A 15,045-nucleotide genomic window follows, 5' to 3' on the forward strand; every position below is an offset into this window, starting at 1 on the left:
GGGGAGGAGGGGGAGGGGGAGGAGGGGGAGGGGAAGGAGGGGAAGGAGGGGGAGGGGGAGGAGGGGGAGGGGAAGGAGGGGAAGGAGGGGGAGGGGGACGAGGGGGAGGGGGAGGAGGAGGAGGAAGAGGAGGAAATGCTGGTCATGGTGGCTGGCTGGTCATGTTAGCTTCCATCTTAATCTCACATATTTTTCAAGTATAGGTTGGAGGATTGCAATCAGAGGCTGACTCAGGCAAACTCCATAAGCACTTACTAGAACATTAACTAAAGCATTAAAGGATTGTAGTTATTTCTTAAGTGTTGTCCTTGCCTAGCAAGTGCAAGGCTTTAAGTTTAAATCTTAGTACTGCCAAGAAATACAGAATGAAGAAATACTTGTGCTTGCTTTGAATCCATGGTCAGTCATAAATAAGATCTGATTCTTTCTGATAATAGACCAAGTCTATGAGTCTCTCTGTAAGAGATAAAACAAGGAAACAAGAAAATTTTGCTCAAGTTTACTTCTGGCTGGCTCCACGATCAAAGGTAGCATAAGCAGTTGCTTTCTACCTTCACATGGAGAAAAACAATTGATCTTTCTGCCACCTCCTTGGTCTAAATAAAATTTCCTCCAAGAAGCTAAGCAAAGCCAGGTATTCACAGAGGCGTTCAATGTAGTTCCAGAGTCATAGGCTAAGTGAACTATGTTATCAACTTCATCCTAATTACTCATCAGAAAAAGACTCCTTGTTCATGATTGATAGATGGTTTAAAGTCCCACGATTGTGCTATGACATAGAGGAGGACAAATGCCAATAGATTTAGCTACAATATATCTCTCAATTTAAAATAATGTTGTGAATTGTAGCCAACTGTTCCTTAAGGAAGATTGGTTGGCATGTTCATTCCTGTTTTTATGACATCTCTAATCTCCCCTTGGTCCACTAAACCCTCCCTCCTCTCTCTCAAAGGTTAAATTTAAAACAAAAGAAGAGGGAGTTTCTGTTTCTATCCAATTGAAAATTAATTAAATTTAAAAGTAATTAATTTAAATTTTTCCAGAACTATGGAAAAATATTCCACTTAGCTGCCCATTTCAACATTTTCAATGTGATTTCAAAATTCATTTCTACATACTACAGTACTTTGCTATCAATTTGTGCACTTTTTTCTAATTGGTTTCTCTTTATCAGTTTAAACTATTAATAGGGCGTTGTGTTTTAGTTTTCCTAGATTCAAGCTTAATTTTTTAAGAACATAAATAAAGTTATCTTTATCTCCTCTACATCCTTAATTTGATTATATTCTACCTATCACAAGATTTATATTAATCTCATTAAAATAAAATAATAACTGCTTTATGGTACTTGCTTTTATAGAATTCCCTGGAACTCTTTTAAATGTCTTTCTTTATATATTTTCAGGAACACAGATCACTTACAGGGCCATCTTCCATATTGCCTCATACTTCTTAATAATCTAAATATATTTCAGTAATGAAAGTTCAGATACTTGCTTTCAGTTGAAGTTCTCAGCATCATAGTAGTCTCACTCTTTTAATTCTGTAAATCTGGTACACTCACAAGATGCCACATGCTAACTGGAATCCTAAAATTCTACCTCAGATCTGATATTCCTTCTTTCATCTTGACATGTAGCTTTTCTTCACTGTTATTGTGTATCAGCTGAAAACACTGGAGAAGGTCAGTCTCAAAGTCTATCTCATAGTTTCCCGCCAATCTTTTCAATTTAAGGGACTTTTTTTTACACAGAATCCCTCCTACAATTCAATCCATTTCTTAGCAGCACTGTGTTTCCATTGGCTTCTTTTAGGAAGTGACATTGGACAAGGGAGACTTGACCTTCAGCCTGATTCTTACTTATCAATTCTAAAATGTGCAAGGAAGGTAAACTATTAGCACTCAGTTTAACTTAAAATTTCCCCAAATCATGCCCACAGTCTCTTAGAATTTCCCTAGTGTAGAGAGTCAGAAGGCTACTCTCTGATTTCGTTTTGAGTAGATAGAGAGTCATTTGACAAGACTCGGATTAAACTTCAGAGAATAATGCAAACAGGCCAGGTAAGCAAACTTCAGAGTCACTTCCATTACCAGTTCTACAGTAACTGGCTGTAGAGTTTATTTGTTCTTCCATTTGGTGATGATTGAAAAGTAACTGTAAGAAATCTAGAAAGGTGAGCCAAGAGCTTGCAGCTCAGAAACTAGTCATTTAAGTTGGAACCCTGTGCATAGTTTTCATTTAATTCAAGTCTGACCTTTATTTGAAATACTACAACACAAAACCAAATCAGATTTATAGTAATCCACAAATTAAGTGATAGCAATTATTATTTATGCAGAATTTCAATTTGACTATCTCTTTCCAATGATTAATTTAGTCTATGTTATCTTTGGGCATATACACAGATAGAGACTGCTGTGCTTTATGGTAGCTCTACCTTTTAAGTTTCTGTAGGGGCCTCTATGCTGTTTTCTCTCCAAAGCTACACCAATCTAAATTCCCACTGGGAGGGTCAGACCTCCCTTTCCTTCATAGCCTCACCAACACTGGTGAACTCTCTTTTTGTTGATAATAGTTTTCTAACCAAAAGAGGGTTAGAACTCATTGTTGTTTTGATTTGCATTTCCCTGATAATTACAGTTGTTGGACTCTTGCATTTATTTTCATATATCTTTTGGAAACTTTTAGGTCTTCTTTGAATAAGATGGGTATGTGAGTTCTTTGCTTATTTTAATTTAATCGAGCTATTAGTTATTGTGCTGTTGAGATGTGTGAGGTGTTTTAAAATTCACTTTTGGATACCAATCCTTTGTTGTAGAAATATGTTGAAATATTTTCTCCCCACCTGTAGCTAGCTTTTTCATTTTGTTGAGTTCTGTTTGATAAACAGAGCTTTTTAACATGATATTTTTTAATTGACAAGCTCTATTTTCTTCCAAGAATTTTTCTTGTCTTGCATTTAGGCCTTTTATCATTTAAGTTGAGTTTTTTTATAATGTATAAGACCAGGGTCTAATTCTAATATTTTGTAGGTGGATATCCAGTTTCCTTACCACTGTTTATTGAAGAGGCTTTCCTTTCACATTTTGTCATTTGGTGTCCTTGTCAAACAAGTTGAACTTATATGTTTGGATTTATTTCTAAGCTCTTCAGTCTTTTCTCCTGGCCTATTTTTATTCCAGTGCCTTACAGTTTAAAGGAAAACTCATATGTCTTTAAATTTTGTTTTTCTCCAAATTGCTTTACCTATTTTCTTCCTTTTGTTTTCCCATATGAATTTCATATTTTTTTGTTTCAATGCTCTTGGGAATATCATTTAGATTTTATAGAGATTATGTTGAAACATTAGATTGTGGACATTTTGGCAATGGTGACTTTTCCAATTTATGAACATGGGCTATCTTTCCATTGTTTTATAACAACTTTAATTAATAAAGTTTTTAATGCATGGGTTTTGTAACTCCTTCGTTTTTTCCCCTTTCTTATTTGGCAAGGTAGAGAGTGTTGATGAGCAAGACTATTGTCTTGATTTCTTTCAAAAGGTTGTTAATTGTGTGCAGAAGAATTATTCAGGAAAAAAAATTAAATCGTGGCCTTGTAAGCTACCTGCACTTCCATGTTTTTTACGGCACTATTTACAATTTCCAATCTGAGTCTCTTAAATCTAAATAACAAAACTCTGCTTTTACCTCCAGGAGTGTTCCTGGCTATGCTGTTGTCTACTGGTCCCTGTCCAGACTGCAAAAGAAGATAAAAGTTTAGCTATCTCAGGGAGAAAAATCCTTGTCCTGTGGGTTAGGCTGGCATTGTACTTTCATTAAGTACTTCTCTTGAGGCCCCATATTCCACTTTACTGTTTATAATTTTCTAGTTTAGGAAGTCAAAACTGACTGATCAAGGAACCAAATGTCAGATGATATTTCTGGCAGGTTTTCTAATGCATGCACTTTGCCCGAGGCTGTAAGAGAACTGATAATCACTGATCCCCAGCTATCTTTTTTGTATGTGTCTCTTAATGTTTTCCTCAGATTGTAACTAATACAAAATTTCTCCCAAATCTATATTTTGCTCACTCAGAATTTTAGAGATTTTAAATAGAAAAGAAACCTCTTGATCATTTGTAACCTTCTAGAGGCTGTGCTTTTTACCTTTTCCTGAAGCACTAAAATTACTATGTACTGCTTAAAATCACTGATTAGACTTTAAAAGAATAGATTTCCAACAATAAAAGCAAAGAGAAGCAAATATATATCAATGAGTTTCAGATTTAGGTATCTAGGTACACGTTCTCACGCATAAGTGATTAAGGGGCAAAATGAGGGAAAACGATACTTCCAATTTAATAACCAAGTAAAATAAATTTCTATCTACAGTATAATAATCTGGAGAGAATATACCCCAGGCAAAGGACTATTCATTGTCTGAAGAGTCTCTTTAAAGCTTTTCTTTAAAGACTTTCAGGCAGTCTTACAAGTGAAAAAGTTTGAATGATTGTTTTCAAGATAGCTAAACAAGTTGGGGCACAAGATCTGCACTTGTAATCATTCATGGATGGAGACAACCTTGCAGAATAGGTTTCATAATTAGAGCCTTCACAAGAAAAGGACAAAAAAAGATATATGTCTAAAGAAGCTGGGGAGAAAGGGAGGAAAACAGGTACCCACCTTCTTGAAAGCCAACCAAGAGCTCTATTTTCCAAACATTACACAAGCAAGGGGCATTTTTACAAGAAACCATTTTCAAGAAGTTGCATTCACACTAAGAAATTTATTTTTATGGTTACCTCATCTGCCCAGATAAACTTTTACATTGCTGTGCTAAGCATTGTTTTACTGCAAGTTAAAATAAGCAATTCTCTTATTAATATTTAAAAGGAATCATCATACATCTTTAAGGTAGGACATATATTAAAGAAAATTCTCAAAATAATACATATAAAAGTATGCTTAAAAGCACCCAGAATCTTTCAGAACTCGCAATTGAGGTTTAAATATATTATATTCATTTCTGGGGAAAGAATCTAAATACAAAAATATTAGCTGCATTCTTCAAAGCAGAAATATTACTCAACCAGAGAAATGAGTTACTTCTTCATCAAAACAGATCACTGAAAGAGAAAAATGATACACACAAATTCACACACAAACACATACATGCATACAAACCTACCTACACACACATATATGAACTATGTAGTTCATGCATAGACATGGCCTCTGAGGCGAAAGTAAAGTGGAGGAAACTGAGTCAAAATATTTTATGACCATATTTGAAATTAGAACAGTGAAGCTTGTTGAGATTCATCCTAGAAGAAAGTGGAGGTGAGTGAGCAGGGTGCAAGGGTTGAGTGTGTTCAAGGTACATTCTATGCCTACATAGACATGTCAAAGTGCAACTTCCCTATACAACTGATTGATAATGATAAAAAAATGTGGAAAATAAATAGCACTGATAAGGAATGAGTAAATAAATAATAAATAATCAAGCATGCACAGATGTTTAACTATTTGTATAACAGAAAGATTTAACATACAAAATATGAAAATTTCTCTATCCAATTCCATATTAACTTAATACAATTTTCAATTTTCAAGAAGTGTTTTCCTTTCTAAAGAAGCACTTTTATATGAATTAGAAAAGTCTACCTGTGAAAAAGCAGCAGTAACTATTCCTAAGGCATTTTATAATCCATGTTCTTTGACTCACTGAGAATATAGTGTTGAGAATATGATGAGAAATCAGACAAATGTAACTTTCCCTAAAAAGTTAGTTATCTAAAGCTAATTGCTAAGCCAAGTGTTTGTAATTGTTACTATATATTCTATTATTATATTACATATATAAATTTGTCATTTTTCCATACTATAAAAACACTTGCAACTTTAATTTTCAAATTCTTATTGCAAGCTTAGAAAGCTATTTACTAAAACAAACACTCAATGTATACTATAATTAAATGCTCTCATATGCTTTGAGGATAAACAATGAGAATTATTCAAAAGAGTTATTTTAGGAACAAGTCCAACAAATACAACTTGTAAATGCCCAGGTGTTCTAAGTGGAAATGAACTCCTGTCCAATTTTAATGAGTACTACTAGTTTTTTTTATTTTTAAATTGATTTATTTATTGTCAAAGTGATATAGAGAGGAGTTACATTTGCATATTTAAAGCAGTGAGTACATTTTTTTTTATCAAACTCATTACCTCCTCCTTCATTTTTTCCCATCTTCCCCTCTCCCCAATCCCCTCCTCCAACTCCTAAGTTATACAGTTTGTTTACAGAATATAATTATTGTAAGTATTGCTGCTGCATACTAGTTTTAAGCACTGTCGGTCTATAGTTGATCTTTCTCTATTCTGGAAAAGGCCCTCAGTTAAAGCTCATAGCCTTTGTAAATGCTAAGGGATATTTGAGGATTTCCATTTCTGCCATTGGACTTTTGAAGAAGGGACCAATAGGTTAGAGTGTCTACTGAGAACAGACAATTGCCAATCAGAAATTCTTCATTATAGTAAGCAACCATTCACTATCAATATAGTCAGTACCTTCAACTCCCTTATTCATCTACCCATCTGAAAAACTTGTGTAATGCAAGTGGGAGAAAACCATCTTTTTTATGTCAATCAACTAATGATCAAGTAGCCATATTCGTAAAAATATTAACATATTACTAATAAACTAAGCTGGACTATTTTCTATAAAGTTCATCAGAACCAGGCAAAGATAAAACAACAAAACTATATTTCTTGGTGTGTAATCTTATAATCTGCAGACACAATCTTATAGTCTATATATTAGAGTGATCACATCAATTGAAGAGGAGGGAGGTCAGTGCTCCACGGACATTGAGCAGCCATTGTTAAGCTTGCCCCATCTTCCATCCTGCCTCCTTTCTTCAAATGGAAGATTTGAAAAACATGCCTACATAAAACCGTAGCTATTTTTTTTTTTATTAATGATTGTCTTGTATCCCCTTCCTGTGGTTGTCCCCATGCCATCACTTTATCTCATCTGAGTACCCTGGATACTGTATATACTGGTATTAGAACTAGGGAAGGGAAAGGGAATATCAAAATCCAGGGACAAAGGATAAAAAGACAAATGACTCCAAAAGCAATACTTACAAAACCATTTGGTGTAAACCAACTGAACAACTCATGGGGGGAGAGGGAAGGGGGAGGGAGAAGAGGAAATGAGGGAAGAGGTAAGAACTTGTACAAGAAATGTACCCACTGCCTTACGTATGAAACTGTAACCCCTCTGTACATCACTTTGACAATAAATAAGTAATTATTCAGGAAAAAAAAGAAAAGAAAAGCATGCCTACATTAAGTAAAACATCACCCTCTCCCTCTAAGTTAATCATCTGGCTTCCTATCATCAGAACTCATAATTCAAAAAAGAAATTATTGCTTAGCATGTGTAAGGCCCTGAGTTCTATCCCCACCAGCACTATCATGCCCCCCCCCAAAAAATGGACAAAGTAAAACCCAAAGCTTTCAGTATGTCAGAACAAAGAACCTTTTGTCAAAGCAATCACTCTACAAACATAAGTCTTAAAGACACCCCAGAGAGGATTTGTTTATTCATTTTCCAATGTACTATAGGAAAAGAGCTACAGAATATATGAATGACTTATAAATTAGTTCTGAAATAGTGAGTATATAGTTTAATTCCCACATTTTAAAAATGGTGCTTTGTCAACATAACAAATAGGATATTTTAAGCTTCTGGACCAAATGTTTCTTTTTGGTTTATTGAGGCACAGTATCAGAGCCTTCAGCTTCTTGCGCTGACAGTGCTCTAGGAAGACCAAAGTGATTTGTTTCTTTAAATTGGTCTGTTTCTTGAATGTAATACTCTCTCCTTTTGCTGATAGAAAGGTGATGTAAGAGCTGAAATGTTTTTTTAATGGAGATGGAAGTGTCACGATTAGAGAATGTGCCGAAGCCAGTAGTGAATTTTAGGTTATTTTTCAGGTAGAGTTTCCCATTTTAGAGGTGGATTGCAATCTGCCTACCTCTGTCTCCCCACAGAGCTGGTATTTCAGGTGTGATCACCATATTCTAGCAAGTTATGAATTCTTGTTTTAGGTTATGTTTTCACAGATGAATTTCCTAAAGCCAATTCAAAGAGCTATTGTTCTGACTACAAAATTCTTTTCACAGTATGGGAAAATTCCAAGATATGAATGAGTTCATGCAAATGATGTCCTTTGGGTTCTCTAGAACAAAGTCCTAAGTATAAAAGCAATGTTTGCTCTGTGGTTTCTGTGCATTTGATGTCTTGCGCAAGTTGACTATATGTGTGTGGTTTGTTGGTTCTGTTTGTCACCCATCAATGAAACTATGCTTCAGTTCCCAAGTAAGAACACAAGTCAGATGACTTCTACTTCCTGGCGCCCTGGAACAAAGATTTCAAGTCCTACAACTTCTACAGCTTTACTGTTTGTGGATTGGTACAACACCATAGTATTAGGTATACTTGATAAGACTTTGAAAGGCATTAGAGCAGAGATTATGAACAACAAAAAAATTGTCCTGACAAAACTTGAGAGCGACCCTTCAAGAACCTAGGTGGTAAGAAAGGACAGGGAGGGGCTGGGGATATGGCCTAGTGGCAAGAGCACTTGCCTCGTATACATGAAGCCCTCGGTTTGATTCCCCAGCACCACATATACAGAAAATGGCCAGAAGTGGCGCTGTGGCTCAAGTGGCAGAGTGCTAGCCTTGAGCAAAAAGAAACCAGGGACAATGCTCAGGCCCTGAGTCCAAGGCCCAGGACTGGCAAAAAAAAAAAAAAAGAAAAAAAGAAAGGACAGGGAGGAGAAAATAGTAGTTGTTAAGAGACCCAGAGATATTCCTTGTGCATGTATTTAACTTCATAAAGCACCAAAGATATCATCAATTTGGTGCCCAGGAAGGCAAGCTCACGTGAAGAAATAACTTTTTGACAGGGAAATGTGTTGTCTGTAAATGGACTGTAAACACACTCAATATTATTGAAACTAGAATCATATTCTTAAAAAGCTAATCATAGAATTCATGGTTAGTAGGAAAAACTTTCACTGGATCAAATAAAAGCATTTTTAACTCAATAACTGCAGCTAGTAGCTATATTTTTCTCAACTTCTCATAGCCTCCTTTGATCCTATTTTAACTGTTTCTCACCAGACACCTTTCACTTTCTACTCTTTTATTTTCATCAACATCAAACTGTAATCATTGTGTTAGTTGTCCAAGATAGATTATGTATATGTAAATAATTTTGTGTTCTATACATGCCAAATAATATGCATGCTTCTAATTAAATAATATTTTGCCAAACTTCGGTCCTCTGTGTAGCTAGAATTACAGGTGTGAGCCACCATGCCTTGGTTAAGCATATAATACTTGAAAGTTAATCTCTTTCTGTCCTTGTATACAAAAGCACAGATTCAGGTCTCTATAAATAGCATGACTATATTCACATACTTTGGACAGCTATAAAGATACGATGAATGAATTAGATTAAAAATGTAAGCTAGCAAATCTCGGAGTCTTGAAGGCAAATCAGGGAATGTGGCAACCTTCCCTAGTAGCTAGATGTAGAATATAAGTAAAGCAAAAACTTATCTGCTCTTCCTGGGAAGTTTGTGTGCCGATGTGCAGATGGCAGGAATTCTACAGCTCCAGACCATGGCTGGCTTGTAGGGACATAGACATGGTCATATGAGGTCTTCTGTTAGAGGAGGACGAATTAGAAGAAGAAGAGAAAGGGGAGGATGAAGAGAAGAAGAAAAAGGAAGGAGAAGGAAAAGAAATAATCTTTATTTTACCTGAAATATCCATTACCCTGTTTTAATGTTGCCAACTCATTAAGAGATTAATAAAGGGCTGGGGATATAGCCTAGTGGCAAGAGTGCCTGCCTCGGATACACGAGGCCCTAGGTTCGATTCCCCAGCACCACATATACAGAAAACGGCCAGAAGCGGCGCTGTGGCTCAAGTGGCAGAGTGCTAGCCTTGAGCGGGAAGAAGCCAGGGACAGTGCTCAGGCCCTGAGTCCAAGGCCCAGGACTGGCCAAAAAAAAATAAATAAATAAAATAAAAAATAAAAAAAAGAGATTAATAAAACATTTTGAGACATAGGCAAAAACTAACTTAAAGAATAATCTGCATAAGACAGACACCCAAACATCAGAGTTGGTTTTTAGAATCCAGAGTAGTGTAATCCACAACCTACTGCTTTTGTTGCTGAGCTCTAGGGAGACTCAAAAGTTCCCAAGCAAGAGGTTTAGGCAGCAAGAATAGGAAGTGGGCATTTTGGAAAGCCAAATATTTTAATAGTGTGAATGAAGTGTGGTCGTATGTCAGTATCAGTCCTGGGACAGATCTAAGGCATATTTTATGATGTCCTCAAGATCATCTTTTTTATTTCTGAAATTGTGTTATTTTCATTTTTCTCTAATCAGTCATTTCACAATCACTTCATAAATGCTGCCTGCACTTGATTTGGTTCATGTTAGTTAATAAAATGTTCTGAATTTCATTCCACATGTCTCTACTATAACTTTTCTGGCCATATGAAATTCAGGTACCACTAACTGTCAATACCCAAATGATCATTTTAATAAGTGTAACTCAAACCAAATAAGACTTAGCACATCGACCACATCCTCAATCCACATAGAAGTCATAGTTTTCCCATGAGCATATCTGTCTAATATTCATAGCTCAGGCTGCTGCAATCTGTTGCTTAGTCTAGGAATAAATACATGTGGAACAGTTTCATGACCAAGGACCAGATGAGTCATTCCTCAAGTAGCTTATGTCATTTTCTGCAAATGTATACAAAACAGCTTTGCCAAAATTATTGTGCTGAGACTGTAATTTTTAAAAAATGAGCTACAAAGAAAGTGTTAGGTCACACACTCTAGCCAGTTCCTTTTACAGACAAGGAAGCTTCCCCTGCAAGAGTAAGAGTTCTGGAGGCTTTTATGATTTGAACAGTGCTTGTTCAGAGTTGTTTGACTTGTACCACAGTCTGTGAGTGACAGTCTCTGTGGATGGAGATAGAAATTACAACATTGGAAGGTAGGAGATTTGAGCAATAAAAGTAATTACTAGCCAATTACTAAAGATGTACTTCGCTTGCAAAGAGTTAAAGTGAGATGTGCAACTTTACCCAAAGCAGGGTGGACTTCCCGCTGAGGCTCTGAGACCCTCACCCTCATCTAGAGAACAAAGTGGCCTTGATATGCAATGCTCTGCCCACTGGGCACTGAAGATATTTTTCTTTTAGTTTTGGTCCTTCAGTTCCATCACTGTCAAAATTTTCTGCTGTGGTCAGTCCTCTCTCCCACCCACATATCTCTCCAGTTCGGGTCTCCAGTCTCCCTATTGCCTTCTCATTCACTATTTTGGTTTTCACCACCATGCCAAAGAAATGTTTCCTTAAATCTTCCATGAATGGTTCTCTATTTGTCTCTTCACCATCACTGATGCCTGGATTTCCTGTGGCAGGTATGGTTTCCTCACACGTTTTCAAACTCTTTGCATTTAAATTTTTATTATTTATTAGGGTTTGTTAAAATTGTCCTTGCGTAGTTGTACAAAGGAGCATCAATTCAGTGTGTCAGTTTGTGAGTCTTTTCCCTGCCTTCTCCATTTACATACTCAATGATCAAACTGGTGGTATACACCAAATATACAGAACAAATCTTCAAAGCAGTAAGAGGAAATTGATAAATTAGTCATGAGCAACTTAATAGTGAGCAATTCAAATGATTGTTTATCACATCAGAAAATATTGAGCCAAGAAGTAATAAAAATAATATTTTACATCACCCAAGAAAAGAGCTATCAACATAAAATTCTCTAGTTAATGAAAATGCTTTTTAGATATGAAGACAAAATAAAAACACAATTTCATGGAAGAAAGGTAAGAGAGCTTAAGACTTAAAAGTTTAAATTCTACAAGAATCTCTTCAGACCTGTGAAATGGTTATCACAGAGAATGCTGGAACTCCAGAAATGAAAAAGAACAAAATGGTAAGTTTCTGAATGAATAGATTATTTCTCTCAAGTTCTTAAAAAGTATTGCTAACAAAAGCAAAAATTACCAGAAAAAAACCTGTAAAATTTTAAAATAATTAGATATCATGCACATGATAACTCTAATGTAGGGTGAAAAGAACCTATTCATTGGAGACTAAGAACAAGAGGATCGCAAATCAAGGCCAGCCTGGGTATAAAACTTCCTGAGACCACTTTTCAACACACAGCTAAGTTCAGTGTTGTGCACCTGTCATCGCAAAATGCATGAGAGTCTGAGATTAGGGAGATTATTATGTCTGGGATTAGGAGGAAGGCTCTTCTGGCTTTTTGGCTATGGTAGTAATCCTGCAACTCTGTTGACCACAACTCATAGAACTATAGTGAAATGAGTAATTCTTGTTGTATGTCAATTTCTAATTAACCACATTTATTGAAACTTTAATTTTCAAAAGAAAAAAATATATATTTTAATTTTCACACACAAAAAAAATCAAGGTCACTATATGATTTGTAAGTCTTATATCTTTAGTGACCTGGTACTTAATCTTTTGGCCCACTAACTGCATCTCACATGCTTATTTTCATTTGCAAGCACATAATCTAGTAAGATCATCATAAACATTTGGTTACTAGAATGTTATCATCAAAACAAACACTATCAGTTTGTTTTATACTTTATTATTGATGTGGAGAGGAAATAGATGCATTAATAAAACAGATTAGGTATCAAGGCCAGGAAATGTGTCCATGAAAATATTCTTTTGCCTAGAGCTGTATTTAGATACACAAGCCCCACTGAGGCTTTTCCCTTACCTAATGGATACTCAAATTGAATAGATCTTTTTGCTTCTTATACCTTTCTTGAAAAGCCTTGAGCTGGTAATCTGAAAATAATCCCCAGGAAGTATTAGTAAATGAAAATGTAATTTGTAAGTGGGTGGATTTTAATTCAAAATTAATTTTACTAGGTTTTATCAGCACATAATATTTTTCAATCTAGTTTCATACTCATCAGATCATTTTGCACTTCGCTGTGAGATACTCCATAAAAAAAGACACTAAGTAGATAGTTAGCAATAAGAATACAGCTGGTGCTGGTGGCAGAGTCCTGTAATCCTAGCTACTCTGGAAGCTGAGATCTGAGGCTAAGAGGTTCAAGCTTAGAACTACCACACGCACACACACACACACACACACGCACGCACACACACACACACCACTCACAGAATATAAAATGAAGATTTCTTCAACTAAATTTGTTCCTACGTGTCATGAAATTTTAACATTTACAGTAGAATTGTAATTATGTCATTGTTATACTATGGTTATCAAGATGTAAAATATTCATAATTATTTTAATGACGATAGCTGGTTTTTAAGTCAGAAAATTACAAAGAGCACAAAATAGCTCCTAAGTCCTGCTAAGAGCTATCATTTTTAAATGGCAAGCTTTAAATTAATACTGTAATTTTAGGACATTTATTAAAATGTAAACCTCATTCTCTCTCCCTATACAGTTCATTACCTTTAATATAACCACACTATCTTCCAAATATCAGACTATCAGTAGCAGTATGTCTCCAAAAGAAATGAGCACTTGGCTGCACTTCAGTCTTCAGTTTTATTATTGGCTATTCAGTATACCTCTTCACTTTATATTTTTAATAATTGTTCTAGGATTTGCTTCACAGATTTAACTTTATCAACATCTATACCAAATACAAAACCCACACTACATCATGAACATTTTCTCCTCCACTGTCTTTTTCTCTGCTCCTATTACATATTATACTTGTTTACCTGCTACAGAGTTTTATCGTTTTACTTAAAATAAACAATTATCTGTTAGAGAAATTTTAAAAAGAGAAATTCAACTTTCATAAATGTAAAATTTCCACTGTTCTTCATTCTTTTTCATTAATCCAAATTTTGATCTATTATCATTATTTTGTCATTTGGCATTAACATGAGTGCAAATCTACTGCTAAATAGTTATCTCCTTACTTTCTCTTCATTTATGAGACACACTTGTCCTCAATGAAGAACTCTATGTTGACAGATTACTGTTTTTTCAGGATTTTAAGGATGATAGTATTGTACCACATAAAAATTCCAACAATTACTTGTAGTTTGTTCATTTGATAAAATGAACATGTGTTTCTCCTTTCTGTGTTCAAGATTTTTGTCACCTGTTTTTGGAAATTTGAGTATAATGTTTGGTGTGATTTTCTTCTGTTCAGGACCACAGAGCTTTGTTAATCTAAGAATTTACAACTTTCACTTCATTTAGGACATTTTAAACTATTATTTCTTCAAATATTTTTGCATTTCTCTACCCAATCATATATTATGAAACTGTTTGGTTTTATTATAGTGCTAATCTATGCTACGTCCCTCCACTTTAAAATTTTTTATTGTTTTTATAAAGGTGATATACAGTTACAGGTATGTAAATCAGTTAAAGAGTACATTTCCTTTTGGACAATGTCACCCCTTCCCTAGCTCTGACCCAGTTTTTCCTTCCCAACTCCACCTGAAAATTACATGGTTCATTTTCCACGATGTCTAGTGAGTACCAGTACTGGTTTGTTCACCTTTGTCTCTCCATTTCTGTGTCCCGTTTCCCTTCCCAAAGAGAGATAAATGAACAAATGAGACAAACAGAAAAGAAAACAAAACCAGAAGCAAAGAATAAATTTCTTGTTTCCATTCATTTTACTACATAGTATTTTATATGATCAGAGAACATAGACATTGTGCCTTTCTGTTCCTTTTCTAAGACTATCCTCCTTTGGTCTTGCTGTGTGTGAATGCTAGAGTCCTATTTATCATATCCCAATGTATTTTAGATCTAGATTCCTTATGAAAGAAAACATGCACAGTTTGCCTCTCTGAGCTCATCTTAACTCACTTCACATGATTTGTTCTAGGTCTATCCATTTCCCTGAAAATGACATATTATTATTCTTTCTAAAGGCTGTGTCTATTGTGTATAAGTGCCA

Source organism: Perognathus longimembris, chromosome 5 (genome assembly GCF_023159225.1).
Source record: "Perognathus longimembris pacificus isolate PPM17 chromosome 5, ASM2315922v1, whole genome shotgun sequence".
Classification (NCBI taxonomy): domain Eukaryota; kingdom Metazoa; phylum Chordata; class Mammalia; order Rodentia; family Heteromyidae; genus Perognathus; species Perognathus longimembris.